Genomic DNA, 21,177 nt, shown 5'->3' on the forward strand with positions numbered 1-21,177 from the left:
CGGCGTGGTGATGGTGAAGTGATCCGCGCAGGGCTTCGCCTAAGCACTTCGATAATATGACCGGAGGAGTAAACGGTGGAGGGGGGCACCGCACACGGCTAACAATTGTTGGTGTGTCTTCTAGCGGTGCCCCCCTCATATATATAGGTTGGAGGGGATGAGAGGCAGCCAAGGGGGTGCCCCAAGTAAGAGGAATCCTACTTGGGCGCCTCCCAATCCGGCCTCCCCCCTTCCATATTCATCCGGAGGGGGAAGGAAGGAGGAGGGAGGAGAGAAGGAAGGGGAGGCCGAATTGCTCCCCTGCCTTTCTCTCTTCCCCTCTTTCCTTCCTCCTTATTTTTGCCTACATGGGGCGCATCAGCCCCCTAGGGGCTGGTCTGTCCCCTTCTTGGCCCATTAGGCCCATGTAATTGTCGGGGGGATGCTCGGAACCCCTTCCGGTGACCCGATATGTACCCGGTATCCGCGGAACACTTCCGGTGTCCGAATATCATCGTCCAATATATGAATCTTTACCTCTAGACAATTTCGAGACTCCTTGTCATGTCTGTGATCTCATATAGGACTCCGAACAACATTCGGTCACCAAATCACATAACTTATATTATAAAAAAATGTCATCGAACGTTAAGCATGCGGACCCTACGGGTTCGAGAACTATGTAGACATGACTGAGACACCTCTCCAGTCAAGAACCAAAAGTGGAACCTGGATGCTCATATTGGTTCCCACATATTCTATGAAGATATTTATCGGTCGTACTGTAATGACTAGATACGTTATTCCCTTTGTCATCGGTTTGTTACTTGCCCGAGATTCGATCGTCGGTATCTTCATACCTAGTTCAATCTTGTTACCGGAAAGTCACTTTACTCGTTCCGTAATACATCATCCCGCAACTAACTCATTAGTCACATTGCGTGCAAGGCTTATTATGATGTGCATTACCAAGAGGGCCCAGAGATACCTCTTCGATACTCGGAGTGACAAATCCTGATCTCGATCTATGCCAACCCAACAAACACCTTCGGAGATACCGGTAGAGCATCTTTATAATCACCTAGTTACATTGTGACGTTTGATAGCGCACAAGGTATTCCTCTGGTATCCGGGAGTTGCATAATCTCATAGTCAAAGGAATATGTATATGACATGAAGAAAGCAATAACAATAAAACTGAACGATCAATATGCTAAGCTAACGGATGGGTCTTTTCGATCACATCATTCTCCTAACGATGTAATCCCATTCATCAAATGACAACACATGTCTATGGTTAGGAAACTTAACCATCTTTGATTAACGAGCTAGTCTAGTAGAGGCTTACTAGGGACACTGTGTTTTGTCTATGTATCCACACATGAATCAAGTTTCCGGTTAATACAATTCTAGCATGAATAATAAACATTTATCATGATATAAATAAATATAAAATAACAACTTTATTATTGCCTCTAGGGCATATTTCCTTCATGTAGTTGCTACCATCATCTTTCAACTTAGCTTTCTCTAGGAACACATTAAAATTCAAGGGAACGGTAGCACGGACCATTGATCTACAACAACATACATATGCAAAAACTCTCAGGTACTAAGTTCATGATAAATTAAAGTTCAATTAATCATATTACTAAAGAACTCCCACTTAGATAGACATCCCTCTAGTCATCTAAATGATCACGTGATCCATATCAACTAAACCATGTACGTTCATCACGTGAGATGGAGTAGTTTTCAATGGTGAACATCACTACGTAGATCATATCTACTATATGATTCACGTTCGACCTTTGGGTCTCAGTGTTCCGAGGCCATATATGCATATGGTAGGCTCGTCAAGTTTAACCCGAGTATTCTGCACGTGCAAACCTGGCTTGCACCCGTTGTATGTGAACGTAGAGCTTATCACAGCCGATCATATCACGTGGTGTCTTGGCACGGGGAACTATAGCAACGGTGCATACTTAGGGAGAACACTTGTACCTTGAAATTTAGTGAGGGAACATCTTATAATGCTACAGCCGTACTAAGCAAAATAAGATGCATAAAAGATAAACATCACATGCAATCAAAATATGTGACATGATATGGCCATCATCATCTTGTGCCTTTGATCTCCATCTCCAAAGCACCGTCATGATCCCCATTGTAACTGGCTTGACACCTTGATCTCCATCGTAGCATCGTTGTCGCTCGCCAACTATTGCTTCACCGACTATTGCTACCGCTTAGTGATAAAGTAAAGCAATTACATGGCGATTGCATTTCATATAATAAAGTGACAACCATAAGGCTCCTGCCAGTTGCCGATAACTTTTACAAAACATGATCATCTCATACAACAATTTATATCTCATCACGTCTTGACCATATCACATCACAACATGCCCTGCAAAAACAAGTTAGACGTCCTCTACTTTGTTGTTGCAAGTTTTACATGGCTGCTATGGGCTTCTAGCAAGAACCGTTCTTACCTACGCATCAAAACCACAATGATTTTTCACCAAGTGTGTTGTTTTAACCTTCAACAAGGACCGGCCATAATCAAACTCGATTCAACTAAAGTTGGAGAAACAGACACCCGCCAGCCACCTGTGTGCAAAGCACGTCCGTAGAACCAATCTCATGAACGCGGTCATGTAATGTCGGTCCGGGCCGCTTCATCCAACAATACCGCCGAATCAAAGTAAGACGTTGGTGGTAAGCAGTATGCCCATTATCGCCCACAACTCTTTGTGTTCTACTCGTGCATATCATCTACGCATAGACCTAGCTCGGATGCCACTGTTGGGGAACGTAGCATGCAATTTCAAAAAAAATCCTACGATCATGCAAGATCTATCTAGGAGATGCATAGCAATGATACGGGGAGAGTGTGTCCATGTACCCTCATAGACCGAAAGCGGAAGCTTTAGGTTAACGCGGTTGATGTAGTCGAACGTCTTCATGATCCAACTGATCCAAGTACCAAACGTACAACACCTTCGTGTTTAGCACACGTTCAGCTCGATGACGTCCCTCGAGCTCTTGATCCAGTAGAGGGTCGAGGGAGTGTTCCAACTGCACGACGACATGGTGACGATGATGGTGATGTGATCCGCGCAGGTTGATGTCTACTACACAACCTTCTTCTTGTAGACGCTGTTGGGCCTACAAGTGCAGACGTTTGTAGGACAGTAGCAAATTTCCCTCAAGTGGATGACCTAAGGCTTATCAATCCGTGGGAGGCGTAGGATGAAGATGGTCTCTCTTAAGCAACCCTGCAACCAAATAACAAAGAGTCTCTTGTGTCCCCAACACACCCAATACAATGGTAAATTGTATAGGTGCACTAGTTCGGCGAAGAGATGGTGGTACAAGCGCAATATGGATAGTAGATAATGGTTTTTGTAATCTGAAAATATAAAAATAGCAAGGTAGCAAGTGGTAAAAGTGAGCAAAAACGGTATTGCAATGCTAGGAAACAAGGCCTAGGGTTCATACTTTCACTAGTGCAAGTTCTCTCAACAATAATAACATAATTGGATCATATAACTATCCCTCAACATGCAACAAAGAGTCACTCCAAAGTCACTAATAGAGGAGAACAAACAAAGAGATTATTGTAGGGTACGAAACCACCTCAAAGTTATTCTTTCCGATCAATCCGTTGGGCTATTCCTAGAAGTGTCGCAAACAGCCCTATTGTTCGTAGTAAAATAACACCTTAAGGCGCAAATGAACCAAAACCCTAATGTCACCTAGATACTCCAATGTCACCTCAAGTAGCCGTGGGTATGATTATACGACATGCATCACACAATCTCAGATTCATCTATTCAACCAACACAAAGAACTTCAAAGAGTGCCCCATAGTTTCTACCGGAGAGTCAAGACGAAAACGCGTGCCAACCCCTATGCATAAGTTCACGAGGTCACGGAACTCGCAAGTTGATCACCAAAACATACATCAAGTGGATCACGTGATATCCCATTGTCACCACAGATAAGCACATGCAAGACATACATCAAGTGTTCTCAAATCCTTGAAGACTCAATCTGACAAGATAACTTAAAAGGGAAAACTCAATTCATCACAAGAGAGTAGAGGGGGAGAAACATCATAAGATCCAAATATAATAGCAAAGCTCGTGATACATCAAGATCGTGCCGACTCAAGAACATGACAGAGAGAGATCAAACACATAGCTACTGATACATACCCTCATCCCTGAGGGTGAACTACTCCCTCGTCATGGAGAGCACCGGGATGATGAAGATGGCCATCGGAGAGGGATTCCCCCCTTCGGCAGGGTGCCGGAACGGGTCTAGATTGGTTTTCGGTGGCTACGGAGGCTTCTGGCGGCGGAACTCCCGATCTAGTTTATTTTCTAGAGGTTTCTGTATTTATAGGAATTTTTGGCGTCAGTCTCACGTCAAGAATATGCCCGAGTCGTCCACGAGGCAGGCCCACGCGCTCGGCGGGGGGAGGGGGGTGGGTGCGCCCCACCCTTGTGGACGGCCCGGGACTCTTCTGGCCCAACTCTTTTACTCCGGGTTCTTCTTTTGGTCCATAAAAAATCGTCAAAAATTGGCACGTCAATTGGACTCCGTTAGGTATTCCTTTTCAGTAAAACTCAAAAACAAGGAAAAAACAGAAACTGGCACTTGGCTCTAGGTTAATAGGTTAGTCCCAAAAATCATATAAAATAGCATATAAATGCATATAAAACATCCAAGGTTGATAATATAATAGCATGGAACAATAAAATATTATAGATATGTTGGAGACATATCAAGCATCCCCAAGCTTAATTCCTGCTCGTCCTCGAGTAGGTAAATGATAAAAACAGAATTTTTGATGTGGAATGCTTTCTAGCATGTTCTTCAATGTATTTTTATCTATTGTGGCATGAATGTTCAGATCCGAAAGATTCAAGATAAAAGTTTATTGTTGACATAAAAATAGTAATACTCCAAGTATGCTAATCAAGCAATTATGTCTTATCAAAATAACATAGCCAAAGAAAACTTATCCCTACAAAATCATATAGTTTGGCCATGCTTCATTTTCGTCACACAAAATGCTCTCATCATGCACAACCCCGATGACAAGCCAAACAATTGTTTCATACTTAGCCTTTTCAAATTATTTCAAATTTTATGCAATATATGAGTGCGAGCCATGGACATAGCACTATGGGTGGAATAGAATATGATGATAAAGGTTGTGTGAGAAGACAAAAGGGAGAAAGTCTCACATTCACACGGCTAATCAATGGGCTATGGAGATGCCCACCGATTGATGTCAATGCAAGGAGTAGGGATTGCCATGCAACGGATGCACTAGAGCTATAAATATATGAAAGCTCATCAAAGAAACTAAGTGGGTGTGCATCCAACTTGCTTGCTCACGAAGACCTAGGGCATTTGAGGAAGCCCATCATTGGAATATACAAGCCAAGTTCTATAATGAAAAATTCCCACTAGTATATGAAAGTGACAAAATAAGAGACTCTCTATCATGAAGATCATGGTGCTACTTTGAAGCACAAGTGTGGAAAAAGGATAGTAACATTGTCCCTTCTCTCTTTTTCTCTCTTCTCTTTTTTTTGTTTGGGCCTTCTTCTCTTTTTTATGGCCTCTTATTTTATTTTTTTTCGTCCGGAGACTCACCCCGACTTGTGGGGGAATCATAGTCTCCATCATCCTTTCCTCACATGGAACAATGCTCTAATAATGATGATCATCACACTTTTATTTACTTACAACTCAAGAATTACAACTCAATACTTAGAAAAAAATATGACTCTAAGTGAATGCTACCGGTGGTGTACCGGGATTGCGATGAATCAAGAGTGACATGTATGAAAAGTTAAGCATGGTAGCTTTGCCACAAATACGATGTCAACTACATGATCATGCAAAGCAATATGACAATGATGATGCGTGTCATAATAAATGGAATGGTGGAAAGTTGCATGGCAATATATCTCGGAATGGCTATGGAAATGCCGTAATAGGTAGGTATGGTGGCTGTTTTGAGGAAGATATAAGGAGGCTTATATGTGATAGAGCGTATCATATCACGGGGTTTGGATGCACCGGCGAAGTTTGCACCAACTCTCAAGGTGAGAAAGGTGAAATGATCTGGTAGGGTGAAATGTTCCATGAGAGTTTCCCAAAGCAGAACTTTTTGTCTGTCATCGACAAAAGTAAGATCTGGACATGGCTTTGCTGGCTCTCTCCATTCTTGAAGGGAGATCGGGAGTTGGTCCTTCACAAGAACTCCGCACTGATGAATGAACTTGTCCGTAATCTTCTTAGGCGCTAATGGTTCGCCATTAGGTTTGATGGCCTCGATATTGTACTTTACGCCCTCCTTCAACTTTTTGTTCGGGCCTCGTACTGTCCTGCTGCTTGAAGATTTGCTCGATCCTGAAAGAAGAAAGATCGATTCGTTAATATATCTTCAAGTCATTTAAAACATGTGATGATCACCAGATGCCTGCTTATATAAATATACCTCGCCGGTCTTTGTTGTTTCAAGATCAACATTTTCTCCGTCATGTTCATAGTTCATGACTTCATCAATTCGGTCGTCGCGATCGAATATCATATCACCCTCCCCGGTGTTGTTTAGATATTCGGAGCCGTCATAATCTTCTTCATTCTGATCATCATCTGGCCCGCGAGGATTGTGTATGATATTGAACAGGGCCTCTTCTCCCTCTCTGCCGTTATTGTCTGCCATAGCTTTTATTTAACTAGTCCAAAAGAAATATATTCAAATTACAATGCATGGATGCAATCAATTAATAAGGAAAAACTGAATCAATCATAGTACATAATAAGCATCATCGAATATAATCTCGAATACGTCGTCTCGAATAATAGATATAATCTCGAATACATCGTCTCGAATAATATATATAATCTCGAATAAATCATATCGAATATTATATATCGAATACATCACTAGCTAGCTAGCTAGCTAATAAAGATCGAATACTAGAGAGTAATCTAGGACACTCGCGGTTCCTGAGGCTTGGGCGGTGGACAACCAAAGTGAAGGAACCATCACTGGATCATAGCTCGGGTGATCTACCGAAAGAACCTGCCAGGTATTGGAGAACCTGACGTCCATAGCAGCCATGTAGCGATGGACGTGCTCGTCCTCCTCCCTGACACGGCGACGTACCACCTCCGGCGGGGCCGGCTCCCTCCGCACCGAAAGTGGCTCACGCGAACGCCACCAAAGGAGATCAGGGTCGACGACGGGACCCGGGGCCGGGTTCCTCACCAAGCGTCGCGCCCCTGAAGGTAGCACCTCCTAGTGCAGCCCGCCGGAGCTCAATCCCGGACATGGGTCCTCTGAAGCAGGACATCGTCGCGAACTGGTCGACGGCGAGGATGCAGGCCGGGCATCGTCGACAACAAATGCCATATGCCGCAAAAGTAAAGTAACATTTTTTAAATGATGGATTGTAATTTCATATATGCAAATCTAAATTTTATAACTAAAAATATAATAAACTAAAAAACATTGACCATATCTAAAACTAACATTTCTATAACTAAAAACCAGAAAAATTTATAACATTTCTAATATTTCTATAACTAAAAGACAGAAAAATTGCTAACATTTCTATAACAATGTGTGTGTGTACATGGCAGCCGGGGCAGGAGCTCACCGGCGAGGCGCGGCGACGGGGGGCGGCGACGGGGACGGAGACGGGCGGTGACGACGGGGATGGGGATGGGGCGGCAACGATGGGGACGGGGACGGGCCGGGCGGGGACGACGGGAGGACGGGGACGGGCCGGGCGGGGATGACGGGAGGATGGGGCGGGGCGCGGCGACGGGGACGACGGGGACGGGGACGGGGACGGCAAAGGACGGCGACGGGGACGACGACAGGGATGGCGACGGACGGCGACGGGGGCGGTGACGAGGGGCGGCGGCGATGGGGCAGAGAAGAAAGAAGCAGAGGGAGAGATGAGAAACTGATTTTTTTGAAGTGTTTTCTTATATAGAACCCACCTTTAGTACCGGTTGGAGCCACCAACCGGTACTAAAGGTCTGTTTTGGCCAGGCGAAGCGGCGGGAAGCGCACCCCCTTTAGTACCGGGTGGTGGCTACAACCGGTACTAAAGACCCCCCCTTTAGTACCGGTTTGAGCCACCACTCGGTATTAAAGGGGGTGCGCTGACGCAGGTGCGGTGCGTCATGTTTAGTCCCACCTCGCTAACCGAGGGGCGTCCGCACTGGTTTATAAGCCCCAGTGTGGTAGCTCTCTCGAGCTCCTCTCCAAAGCAGGCCTACTGGGCCTAATTGTCCTGTGCTACCCTGTGGGCCTACTCGGTCTTTGTGGGCCTCACTAGTAGAAAACAGGGCTATGGTCCAGGCCGGCTCAGCCCATTAGTCCCGGTTCAGTCTAGAACCGGGACCAATGTGGGCATTGGTCCCGGTTCGTGAGCCCAGGGGGCCGGCCGGGCCACGTGGGCCATTGGTCCCGGTTCATCTGGACCTTTTGGTCCCGGTTGGTGGGACGAACCGGGACCAATGGGCCTCGCTCCTGGCCCACCACCATTGGTCCCGGTTGGTGGCTTGAACCGGGACCAAAGGCTCCCCTTTAGTCCCGGTTCATGCCACCAACCGGGACCAATGAGGTGCCTATATATACCCCCTCGCGCAAGAGCAGAGCACAGTGATCTGTTTTTTCTGGCCGAGGGGGAGAGGGCTTTGTGGTGCTCTAGCTCACCTCCTATGCACATGAGGTGTTCGATGGAATGCCTGAGCCACACTACTTAAGCTCTCCTCTCGAAGCTCGACCTCCAAGCTCCATTTTCCTCGAGATTTGTCTAGATTTAGCGGTCCGTCACGCCCCGTCCCCGTCTTCACCGCCGTCGATCACCCGCGCCGATCTCATCACCGACACCACCGTGGTGAGCCTCTTGTTCTTATCTTCTTTCTGAAAGGAAAAATATTCTTACTTGTATGTTTAGATAGATACTTGTATCATTTTCTTACATTTATTATTGCATCTTATATAGTGCGATTGTTTTGGTATCCGCCCCCGTCGGCCCTCGTCCTGTCTATGATTCAGATTTGGTATGTATATTATCTTTATAACTATTGGTTCATTTATTGTTTATGAAAATTATGCCGACCAATGTGACATAGATTTTATTTATCTAGGATGTATGTGAATCGGAAATGCCAACCGACCCTATTGTCGAGAGGTTAAATTTAGTTGAAGAAGAAAACAATTTGTTGAAGGAAAAAATAAAAAAAATTGAGGAGGAGAAGATGATATTGGAGTTGCATGTTGCAGATGTCGTCGATGATCACAAGATCAAGATGGATGCAATGCGCTTGAAGATTAGAAAGATTAGAAAATATGCCATTCATACCGAGGCTTGGTATCATTATGCCGTTGGATCAATTGTTACCTTGGTTGCGATTATGATCGCATTTGTTTTTGCATTGAAATGTTTTACATAGTTTCAATGTATGGTTTAATTAATTAGATGCTCTAGAGAGCTATATGTTGTTAGATGAGAACTATGTATGCACTTTGGTTTTAATGTGATGATGAACTTCTATTAATTTGGACACTTAATTATATATAATGCACGCAGATGAACCGGTAATGGATGTACGGTGACAGACACACCCGCGAGTACATTAAGGGCGTGCATGAGTTTCTCGATGCGGCTGAGGCAAACAAGCAGAATGGTTTTATGTGTTGTCCATGCACTAAATGTGGGAATACGAGGTCTTACTCTAACCGGAAAATCCTTCACTCCCACCTGCTTTACAAGGGTTTCATGCCACACTATAATGTTTGGACGAGGCACGGAGAAATAGGGGTTATGATGGAAGACGACGAAGAAGAAGAGTACGATGACAACTATGTGCCCCCTGAATACGGTGATGCTGCAACGGGGGGAGCTGGTGAAGATCAAGAGGAACCAGACGATGTGCCCAATGATGCTGCCACGGGTGAAGCTGCTGAAGATCAAGAGGAACCAGACGATGTGCCCGATGATGATGATCTCCGCCGGGTCATTGTCGATGCAAGGACGCAATGCATTAGTCAAAAGGAGAAGCTGAAGTTCGATCGCATGTTAGAGGATCACAAAAAAGGGTTATACCCCAATTGCGAAGATGGCAACACAAAGCTTAGTACCGTACTGGAATTGCTGCAGTGGAAGGCAGAGAATGCTGTGGCTGACAAAGGATTTGAGAAGCTACTGAAAATATTGAAGAAGAAGCTTCCAAAGGATAACGAATTGCCTGACAGTACATACACAGCTAAGAAGGTCGTATGCCCTCTAGGATTGGAGGTGGAGAAGATACATGCATGCCCTAATGACTGCATCCTCTACCGCGGTGCATACAAGGATCTGAACGCATGCCCGGTATGCGGTGCGTTGCGGTATAAGATCAGACGAGATGACCCTGGTGATGTTGACGGCGAGCCCCTCAAGAAGATGGTTCCTGCGAAGGTGATGTGGTATGCTCCTTTAATACCACGGTTGAAACGTCTGTTCAGAAACGAAGAGCATGCCAAGTTGATGCGATGGCATAGTGAGAACCGAAAGAAAGATGGGAAGTTGAGAGCACCCGCTGATGGGTCGCAATGGAGAAAAATCGAGAGAAAGTACGGGGATGAGTTTGCAAAGGACCCAAGGAATGTATGGTTTGCTTTAAGCGCGGATGGCATTAATCCTTTCGGGGAGCAGAGCAGCAATCACAACACCTGGCCCGTGACTCTATGTATGTATAACCTTCCTCCTTGGATGTGCATGAAGCGAAAGTTCATTATGATGCCAGTTCTCATCCAAGGCCCTAAGCAACCCGGCAACGAAATTGATGTGTACCTAAGGCCATTAGTTGAAGAACTTTTACAGCTATGGAATGGAAACGGTGTACGTACGTGGGATGAGCACAGACAGGAGAAATTTAACCTTAAGGCGTTGCTGTTCGTGACCATCAACGATTGGCCCGCTCTCAGTAACCTTTCAGGACAGACAAACAAAGGATACCACGCCTGCACGCACTGTTTAGATGATACTGAAAGTATATACCTGGACAAATGCAGGAAGAATGTGTACCTGGGCCATCGTCGATTTCTTCCGACCAACCATCAATGTCGAAAGAAAGGCAAGCATTTCAAAGGCGAGGCAGATCACAGGAAGAAGCCCGCCATGCACACCGGTGATCACGTGCTTGCTATGGTCAATGATTTACACTACGTAATCTTTGGAAAGGGTCCCGGTGGACTAGCTGTTCCGAATGACGCTGAGGGACACGCACCCATGTGGAAGAAGAAATCTATATTTTGGGACCTACCCTACTGGAAAGACCTAGAGGTCCGCTCCTCAATCGACGTGATGCACGTGACGAAGAACCTTTGCGTGAACCTGCTAGGCTTCTTGGGCGTGTATGGGAAGACAAAAGATACACCTGAGGCACGAGAGGACCTGCAACATTTGCACGAAAAAGACGGCATGCCTCCGAAGCAGTATAAAGGTCCTGCCAGCTACGCTCTTACGAAAGAAGAGAAAGAAATCTTCTTTGAATGCCTGCTCAGTATGAAGGTCACGACTGGCTTCTCGTCGAATATAAAGGGAATAATAAATATGCCAGAGAAAAAGTTTCAGAACCTAAAGTCTCATGACTGCCACGTGATTATGACGCAACTGCTTTCGGTTGCATTGAGGGGGCTTCTACCGGAAAACGTCCGATTAGCCATTGTGAAGCTATGTGCATTACTCAATGCAATCTCTCAGAAGGTGATCGATCCAGAAATCGTACCAAGGCTAAGGAGTGATGTGGCGCAATGGCTTGTCAGTTTCGAGCTGGTGTTCCCACCATCCTTCTTCAATATCATGACGCACGTCCTAGTTCATCTAGTCGACGAGATTGTCATCCTGGGGCCCGTATTTCTACACAATATGTTCCCCTTTGAGAGGTTCATGGGAGTCCTAAAGAAATATGTCCGTAACCGCACTAGGCCAGAAGGAAGCATCTCCATGGGCCATCAAACAGAGGATGTTATCGGGTTTTGTGTTGACTTCATTCCTGGCCTTAACAAGATAGGTCTCCCTAAATCGCGGTATGAGGGGAGACTGACTGGAAAAGGCACTCTTGGAAGAGACTCAATAATATGCAGGGACGAATATTCTTGGTCTCAAGCACACTACACAGTTCTACAGAACTCTACCTTGGTGACCCCGTATGTCGATGAACACAAGAACGGTCTGCGCTCCAGACACCCGGAGCAGTGCGACGACTGGATTACATGTGAACACATCAGGACTTTCAGCAGTTGGTTGGAAACACGTCTCAGAGGTGACAACACTGTTTGTGATGAGTTGTACTTGTTGTCCAGGGGACCATCTTTGACTGTATTGACTTACAAAGGATACGAGATAAATGGGAATACATTTTACACGATCTCCCAAGATCAAAAGAGCACCAACCAAAACAGCGGTGTCCGCTTTGATGCAGCAACCGAGAGCGGAAAGGACACATATTATGGTTACATAGTGGACATATGGGAACTTGACTACGGACCTGATTTTAAGGTCCCTTTGTTTAAGTGCAAATGGGTCAATCTGTTAGGCGGCGGGGTACAGGTAGACCCACAGTACGGAATGACAACAGTGGATCTGAAAAATCTTGGGTACACTGACAAACCGTTCGTCCTAGCCAATGATGTGGCACAGGTTATCTATGTGAAGGACATGTCTATCAAACCGAGAAAAAGAAAAGATAAGGAAGCGAATACATCATACGATGAGCCAAAGCGCCACATAGTTCTTTCAGGAAAAAGGGACATCCTGGGAGTGGACGGCAAGACAGACATGTCTGAAGATTATGAAAAGTCTCATGAAATTCCTCCCTTCAATGTCAAGGCTGACCCAAGCATCCTGATAAACAATGAAGATTATCCATGGTTACGGCGCAATAAGCAAATGACACAAGCGAAGAAAAAGTGAAGACTTTCTCCCGCAACTATTATGATGATACCATGCCAAATTTGTAACAGACGAACATGCTACCATTGTCCGTTTTGTACATGCACATGCTATGTGGGTGAAATTATGATACCATTCCAACTTTCAACTTTTTCAGAGTTCATTTGAAATGCTTTCATGTCTTATGGTTTGAAACTTTGATACTTCGAAAGTGATTGTCCATTTTGTACACGAAGTGCATCAAGTTTTTGTCGTAACCCTCTCTACTTTTTGGAACATGCTATGTGGGTGAAATGATGATACCATGCCAACTTTCAACCTTTTCAGAGTTCATATTGAAATGCTTTCCAATTTCAGAGTCATTTAGCTCAAAGAATGAATTAATAGCAAATAGAATAAACTACAAAACTTTTATGAAAATAAAAACAATCAATTAAAATATTATGTTATGATCAACTAAAATAAATCTATAATATTCTTCAATAGCAAAAAGAATATAATTTTTGTGACCTAAAATCAAACTATAAGTATTTAATTGTAAGTATAAATAAAAAATAAATAGCAAAGAAGAAAAAATTTCTAATTTTATAGTAAAGTTATTCATAAACTAGTGATTCACACAAATTTTTTAAAATTCAAATTTAAACTATTTAAAATTTAAAACTAATGGCACTAACAGAAAGTTTATAATTTTTGTTACCTAAAAGCAAAAAGAAATCAATAAAAAACTGTAAGTATTTAGTTGTAAGTAGAAATAAAAAATAAAAAAACAAAAAAAATATAGAAATAAAACAGAAAAAACCAAAAAAATGCCTCCTACTGGGCCTCCACGGCCTGAATACGACTAGAAACCCTACATGGGCCAGGATTCAGGCCCGCAGAAGGCCCAATAGGCCCACAGGCAGTAGCAAGTTTAGGCCCGAAAGCCTGCATTAGAGAGGAGCTCGAATGGGTAGGAACACCAGCGCTTATAAACCAGTGCCGGCGCCCTTCAGCTAGCGATGTGGGACTAAACTTTTGGGCTCGGGGCAGCAAAGGCCATTGGTCCCGGTTGGTGGCACCAACCGGGACTAAAGGGGGCATTGGTCCCGGTTCGTGGCACCAACCGTGACCAATGCCCCCCTTTAGTCCCGATTGGTGCCACCAACCGGGACCAAAGGCCGCCGCTTCCCGCCCTTTGGGCTGCCGAAAATTGGCCTTTGGTCCCGGTTGGTGGCACCAACCGGGACTAATGCACACCTTTGGTCCTGGTTGCTGCCACGAACCGGGACTAAAGGCTCTGCTATATAAGCCCATACTTTGGAAATTTTCGCCAACTACTCCATTCCCCATCGCCGACGCCGCCAGGCTGCTCGTCCTCCTCGTCGCCGTCGCCGCGCCCTGCCCCGTCGCCGTCGCTGCGCCCTGCCCCATCGCCGTCTCCGCGCCCTATTGCTGTCGTCGTCGTCGCGCCCTCCTGCCCGTCGCCGGCCGCCCTGCCCCGAGCTCGCTGCCGTCCGCGCGCCCTGCCTCGAGCCCCGCCTCCTCGATCGTCCACGTCACTGTGTGCCGCCCCGAGCCCGCGGCCGTCCCCGTCGCCGTGTGCCACCCCGAGCCCGTCGTCCCCGTCGCCGTGTGCCGCCCCGAGCCCGCGGCCGTCCCCGTCGCCGTGTGCCACCCCGAGCCCGTCGTCCCCGAGCCCCGCGCACGCCGTCCCCGAGCCCGCCGTCCTCCTTCCCGTCGCTAGCCTCCTCTCCCCGTCGCCGCCCGCCCCCAATGAGCTCCCTCCTTTCCCATCCCCGTCGCCGACGATGCCACCCATTGCCGCCGCTGCACTCCTGTTCATATATGCAAAAGTTACATTTTTAGAAAATCATCTATATATGTTCAGAAAAGTTTATATGAATGTGGCTATATATATGTGTGGTTATGTATGTGTATATGAATGTTCAAAAAAGTTTATATGAATGTTCAGAAAAGTTCTATATGTATGTGTGGCTATGTATGTGTATGTGGCTATGTGTATGTGTGGCTATATATGTTCAGAAAAGTTCGAACATGAGAGGGGGGATGATAGATGATGATGAGGGGGGGGGGAGGGGGGACGTCGGACATTCATGAGAGAGGCGGGGAAGAAGGGGAAGAAGAAGAGGGGGTCGAGAGGGGGTCTAGGGTCGCCGAGGGGTCGAGGGTCGTTGAACATGAGAGGAGGAAGAGGATAAAAAAAGAAGAGGAATAAGAAAAGAAAAAAGAGCAGAAGAAAGAATAGAGGAGAAGATCTCCTCTATTCTATCTTCTCCTCTTTTTTTTCTTCTTCTTCCTCTTTTTTTTATCGGGAACGAGGGTCGTCGAGGGTTGCCGAGCGGTAGAGGAAGAAGAGGATAAAAAAGAAGAGGAAGAAAAAAAGAGAGGGGTCGACGGTCGCCTAGGGGTCGAGGGTCGAGAGGGGGTCTAGGGTCGCCGAGAGGGGAGAGGAAGACGAGGAGAAATAAATAAGAAGAAGAAAAAAGAAGAAAAAGAAGAGGAGAAGAAGAAAGGAATAGAGGAGAAGAAGAGAAAAATAGAATATATATATTCTATTTTCTCTTTTCTCCGCTATTCCTTTCTTCTTCTCCTCTTTTTTTTCTTCTTTTTTTTCTTCGACACGTGGGGGGGGGTCGAGAACGCCGGACATTCATGAGAGAGGCGAGGAAGAAGGGGAAGAAGAGGGAGAAGAAGAGGAGAGGAAGAAGAGGAAGTCTTCTCCTCTATTCTTTCTTCTCTTTTTTTTCTTCTTCTTCTTCCTCTTTATTTTATCGGGAACAAGGGTCGTCGAGAGGTCGAGGAGCGCTAGAGGAGAAACCCTAAATAGAAAGTATCGTCGGTGTGAGATAGATGTACCGTCAGTGTCGGACACTATACCCACATCCCACAAGTGGCGCGGGCTTCGACGCCCACGTCACTTGTGGGACGTGGATGTAGTGTCCGACACCGAAGGCCACATGTATCTCACACCCACGATACTTGCTAGCTATTTAGGGTTTCCTCTACCGAAAAGAAGAGGAGAAATAAATAAGAAGAAGAAAAAAGAAGAAAAAGAAGAGGAGAAGAAGAAAGGAATAGTGGAGAAGAAGAGAAAATAGAATATATTCTATTTTCTCTTTTCTCCACTATTCCTTTCTTCTTCTCCTCTTTTTTTTTCTTCTTTTCTTCTTATTCTTCTTCTTCTTATTATTATTAGCCGGAAGTAGAGAGAGGTTTCCTAGTGTCAAAGTATTGAAGAAATCCATGCCTTCATCATTAGCCAGAAGTAACCAGGGCATGTTGGTACGAAGTTCTGCAAAGTTATTCTGGAATGGAGTCCCGGATAGACTAATCCGCCTTTTGGTACGAATTCAGCAAAGGCCTTCCAAATAGCGATATTCGGAAGGCTCTTGCTGAACTTTGTACCAAAAAGCGAATTATCCTATCTGGGACTCCGTTCCAGAACAACTTTGAAGAGCTTCGTACCATCATGCACATGTTACTTTCGCCTAATGATGAAGACATGGTTTTGTTGAATCCCTTGACACTAGGCAACCTCCCGACCCCTCGGCGATCCTATCGAACATGAGAGGAAGAAGAGGATAAAAAAAGAAGAGGAAGAAGAAAAAAAAGAGGAGAAGAAAGAATAGAGGAGATCTTCTCCTCTATTCTTTCTTCTCCTCTTATTTTTCTTCTTCTTCCTCTTTTTTTTATCGGGAACGAGGGTCGTCGAGGGACATAGATGTAGTGTCGTCGTTGTCGATATATACCCCCTCCCGATAGCTTACTATGATTAGGTAGCTAGTTCTACGTTTGGCACTAATATATCCATCTGTCATGTTTGAATAATAATTGCCATGTTGTAAATATTTGTAGAAACTATGGACACCGCCCTAGACGAAGCAACAAAAGAAGCGTTGTTGAGGGACATAATCGCAGAAGGAAGTGATGCCATCTCGTTGTTTCTCAACGAAACCGATGGTCTGGAAGGAGAGGGTGAACAAGCTGGCTACGGTGACCTAATGCCGGTGCAAGAAGAAGAACATGAGGACGGCTCCGGTGACCCAATGCCGGTGCAAGAAGGAGACCGTGATGACGGCTCCGGTGACCGAACCGAGTCCGGCCAAGTATATATATTAGTTAAGCCTATGCTGACTAGCTGATTGATGCATTCATTGTTTTGGTATGTACACATATTAATTAAGTCTTTGTTCTTTTTTCTAGCCCTTCGAATCGAGCACAACTTCGGTAAAGAGACGAGGCCCGAAGAAAAAGTTGAGCTCGGATGAAAAGTTTGAGATCATAGCAATCGCGCCCAACGGCCAACCTATTGAACCCCTCCGGATAAAGAGCGCATTTGTTGCTCAGTGCGGGGTTCTGGTTAGGGACAAGATCCCGATAAGCATCCAGCAATGGTTTAAGCCGGCTACAGAAGACCCTGAGGTGTCTTATGTCAATGATATGCAGAAAAATGATCTTTGGACTGAGCTGAAGTCAAATTTCACCCTACCGCCTGAGGATAATCCAGAGAACCCAGTTAAAGAGAAATTAATCAAGTCTTTTGCTCTGAAGAGGATGGCAGAACTATTCAGGAGGTGGAAGAAAGAGCTGAATAAGTTTGTCGAAAATAATGAGACACCAGAATTCAAGGGCAGATATGAGAAGATCGGAGATCACTGGCCCGCATTTGTGGCCCACAAGACATCAGAAAAGAGTAAGAAGATGTCGGCGACAAACAAGCAAAATGCTGCGAAGAAGAAGCTTCACCATCGCACGGGGTCAGGTGGCTACCTCGTAGCCCGGCCTAAGTGGTCCAAGACTGAGAATGATCTGGTTCATAAAGGGATCGAACCAGAGACAATTAACTGGCCAGACCGTTGTCGGACTTGGTTCTTCGGGGCTGGCGGAACACTGGACCCTGTAACAGGGAAGTGCATTTGGACGAATGATCAAATGGACATACCAGTCAGTAAGCTTAAGCAGTATATCGAAGCAGCGTAGGAAGGGACGTTCTTTCCAGATAGAGAGAACGACGAGCTCACAATGGCCCTCGGGAATCCTGAGCACCCTGGACGGACACGAGGCACGCCAGGCTCCATTCCGTGGAAGGTTGGGTTTCCGGACGCAGGCGGTTACAAATCCCATGAGAGGAGGAAAAAAGTGCAGCAGACCCAAATACAGGCGCTGCAAGCAAGGGTAGACGCGATAGAGGAACGAGAAGCAAATCGCAGCAAACGTACTGCCGAAGCCTCCCCCGAAGCTACCCCGCCATCTCAGCGCAGAAGCAGCGTGGCTTCCACCGAGCTGCTTCAGCTGGAGCATGCCTTGACGGCTCCTGCCAGCTATCCCGTGGATGCTATAACGGAGTCTCAAAATTCCCACCTTATGACGCAATGGATGAATTTGAAGGTCAAGGCAGCTGTTGGCTCTGTTTATCCTACTGAACCCGGTGCAACTTTTAACTGCCGGCCGATTCCAGAAGGATATGCTAGGGTGATGGTGGATGAGATAACGGAGGGATTTGAGGACCTCCAGCTTGACCACCCTACCGGTGAAGGGGAGACTCGGCTGGGGTCTGCTCTGAAGACTCCATGCCTATGGCGGAAGGAGCTCATCAACCTTCCGAACTGGACGCCACCGCCTCCTCCTCCTCCTCCGGTGAGTCAGGGCACTCCGCCTCCACCGCCTCCTCCTCCGGCGAGTGACGATCAGGGCCCTCGGCCGGCTCCTTCTCCGGCGCGTGGCGGCACTCCGCCTCCTTCTCTGCCTGCGCCGACGCGCCCGAGCAGCCAGCCTCCTCCTTCTCCGCCTCGTCAGCAAGGGCGGAAGAGACCTGCCACCGCTCCAGCTGCTCCAGCGCGTCGTAGTCCATCTCCTCCGCCGCTTAAGCAAGTAAAGAAGACAACCGCTCCGTCTGCTCGGTCGGCGTCTAGCAGTACAACCAGAGGCGGGAGGACATACAGATTCGGTCCTTCTCTGAAGACTCCAGAGAAGTTACCATATGAGAGGACCCTGAAGGAGAATGCCGAGATCGTGCGAGAAGAAGTGAGGAACTTCTTTGAAGGGGTGAAAGCAAAGAAACATCCACCTCCGGAGGAGAAGGTAGATCGGGTGAAAGTGAAGCGCACTCTGGCTGCCCTGACAAAACCACCGAAGTCTGATCCGCCGAAAGGAAACTATGACCGCATTATTGGAAAGGAATTTGCCGAAGCGGAGCGGTCGGGAAGTACTGTCAGTGATCAAAGGCTGAAAGAACGACGAGCTAGGAAACAAATTGCCCAGCTCGGCGAACAAGCGAAGCAATCGTGCCCCCCGCTCAAGGTGCCTAGCCACAACGTCGATAATGATCCGAGGATGGTGCCCGGTTATAGCAATCTTGCAGATTACCTGCCCGACGAAGTACATTATGAACCCATGGAGGTGCAAATACAAAGATACGAGTACGGGAAGCCTCTCATCAAAGATGAAAGATCTCTATCAACGATGATGCGAAGATTGCATGATTGGTACTTGAAAATCTGCAGAGACTCTGGGGGAGGAGTACTTTGTATGTGAAAGTTAAAAAGGAGCATGACCTCGTTGGAATTGATCTGTTGCCTGTTCCATTTGAGGAGTTCTATTAGTTTTTCAATCAATTGGCCCTTGACAAAACAACAGTCGCCTGCTACTGTCTGTAAGTAGTACTACTTTTGTCATTAAGTTTCTCTATATAGCTTAGCTCTTTCATTGCATGTATTTATAATCATCCTCACTATATTATGCAGATTGAAGATCGCCGAATTGAAGAAAAGACAAGTCGGTGATATTGGGTTCATTAACACATATCTCATAGATGCAACTCAGGTTAAACTTCATGCCGCAGCTACCGAGGCCAACTTGCTACGATCGTTCGTAATAAATCAAAACAAAGATATAATACTCTTTCCTTACAACTTCAGGTGAGTGTTACTGTCTTGTGCGTATTCGGTTTCCCTTATATATTAGTCAAGGTTATAGTAATGTAATTCATGAGTTATGCATGTGTGTGCAGTTTCCACTATATTCTCCTAGAGATTAAGCTTGAGCAGGGAGTAGTAACCGTCTTGGACTCTAAACGAAAAGATCCCAAGGAGTATGCGGACATGACTGAAATCCTCAAGAAGTAAGTTAAATCGATCATTATCCACCATATCAGCAACTTTGTTCATTTCCTGATATCAAGTAATTGTTTTCTTTGTCCGGCAGGGTTTGGAGAAAATTCACCAAAACAGTTCCGGGACTGCCGAAGGAGCTGGAATTTAGACACCCGAAAGTAAGTACTATAGTAGCATGTTCCGCGCATCTCCTAGTGATTCAAGCGCTAGTTTCATCAAGACCATTTAGCATTCTTGCTTATCAGTTTGATTGACCTCTATTTCTTGTAAAGTGGTTGTGGCAGGAACAAGGGAATGATTTCTGTGGATACTACATCTGCGAGTCCATCCGCCACATGACCTGTGAGCGGGGCAGGTACTCTAACGAACAATATGAAGTACGTAAATAACAACATTCACAATTTTATTTTATTACCATCATTTGTGTTGAGTTTCATTCATTTATATATATATATATATGTATTGACCCCCTTCTTCAAATTAGATGTTTCGGAAGCGGGATGAACTCCTAGCACCAGCTCGCATGCGAGCAATTCAAGAGGAATTGGCAGCATTCTTTCTTGACCACGTGATCCCTGAAGACGGAGAATTCTATGTGGACCCTGAGTCCGTATGATTATATTTGTAAGAGATAATTATTGTATATATGTAGCCGGTAGTGTCAGATAGATATACGAGAACTTGTTGTTCGACCAATCTCTCGGAGAAGGAGAGGTGGTCGATATCACTTCCCTCTGTATATATGCATATATGTTCATGACGATCTTCTGTTTCCTTCGTTTGCTTACTAGCTAGCTAGCGTGTCTAGTCCTCTCTATCTACGTATGTATAGTACGTAGCATCGACCAAGCACGGACATAACAGAGGACACTTCTCTCTATTAATTATAACTAGCTAACACAATATATGAAACACCTAAATTAACCCCCCAAAACCCCCAAACCCCCCCCCCTTTCAAAAAAACAAAAACCCCAGCCACAGAAGTGCTGACGCGTGGATGCCTATTGGTCCCGGTTGGTGCCACCAACCGGGACCAAAGGGTCTCCTGACTGGGCTCTGCGCACTGCCCACGTGGAGGGCCTTTAGTCCCG

Source organism: Triticum urartu, chromosome 4A (assembly GCF_056163025.1).
Source record: "Triticum urartu cultivar PI428250 chromosome 4A, HENAU_Tu73, whole genome shotgun sequence".
NCBI lineage: Eukaryota > Viridiplantae > Streptophyta > Magnoliopsida > Poales > Poaceae > Triticum > Triticum urartu.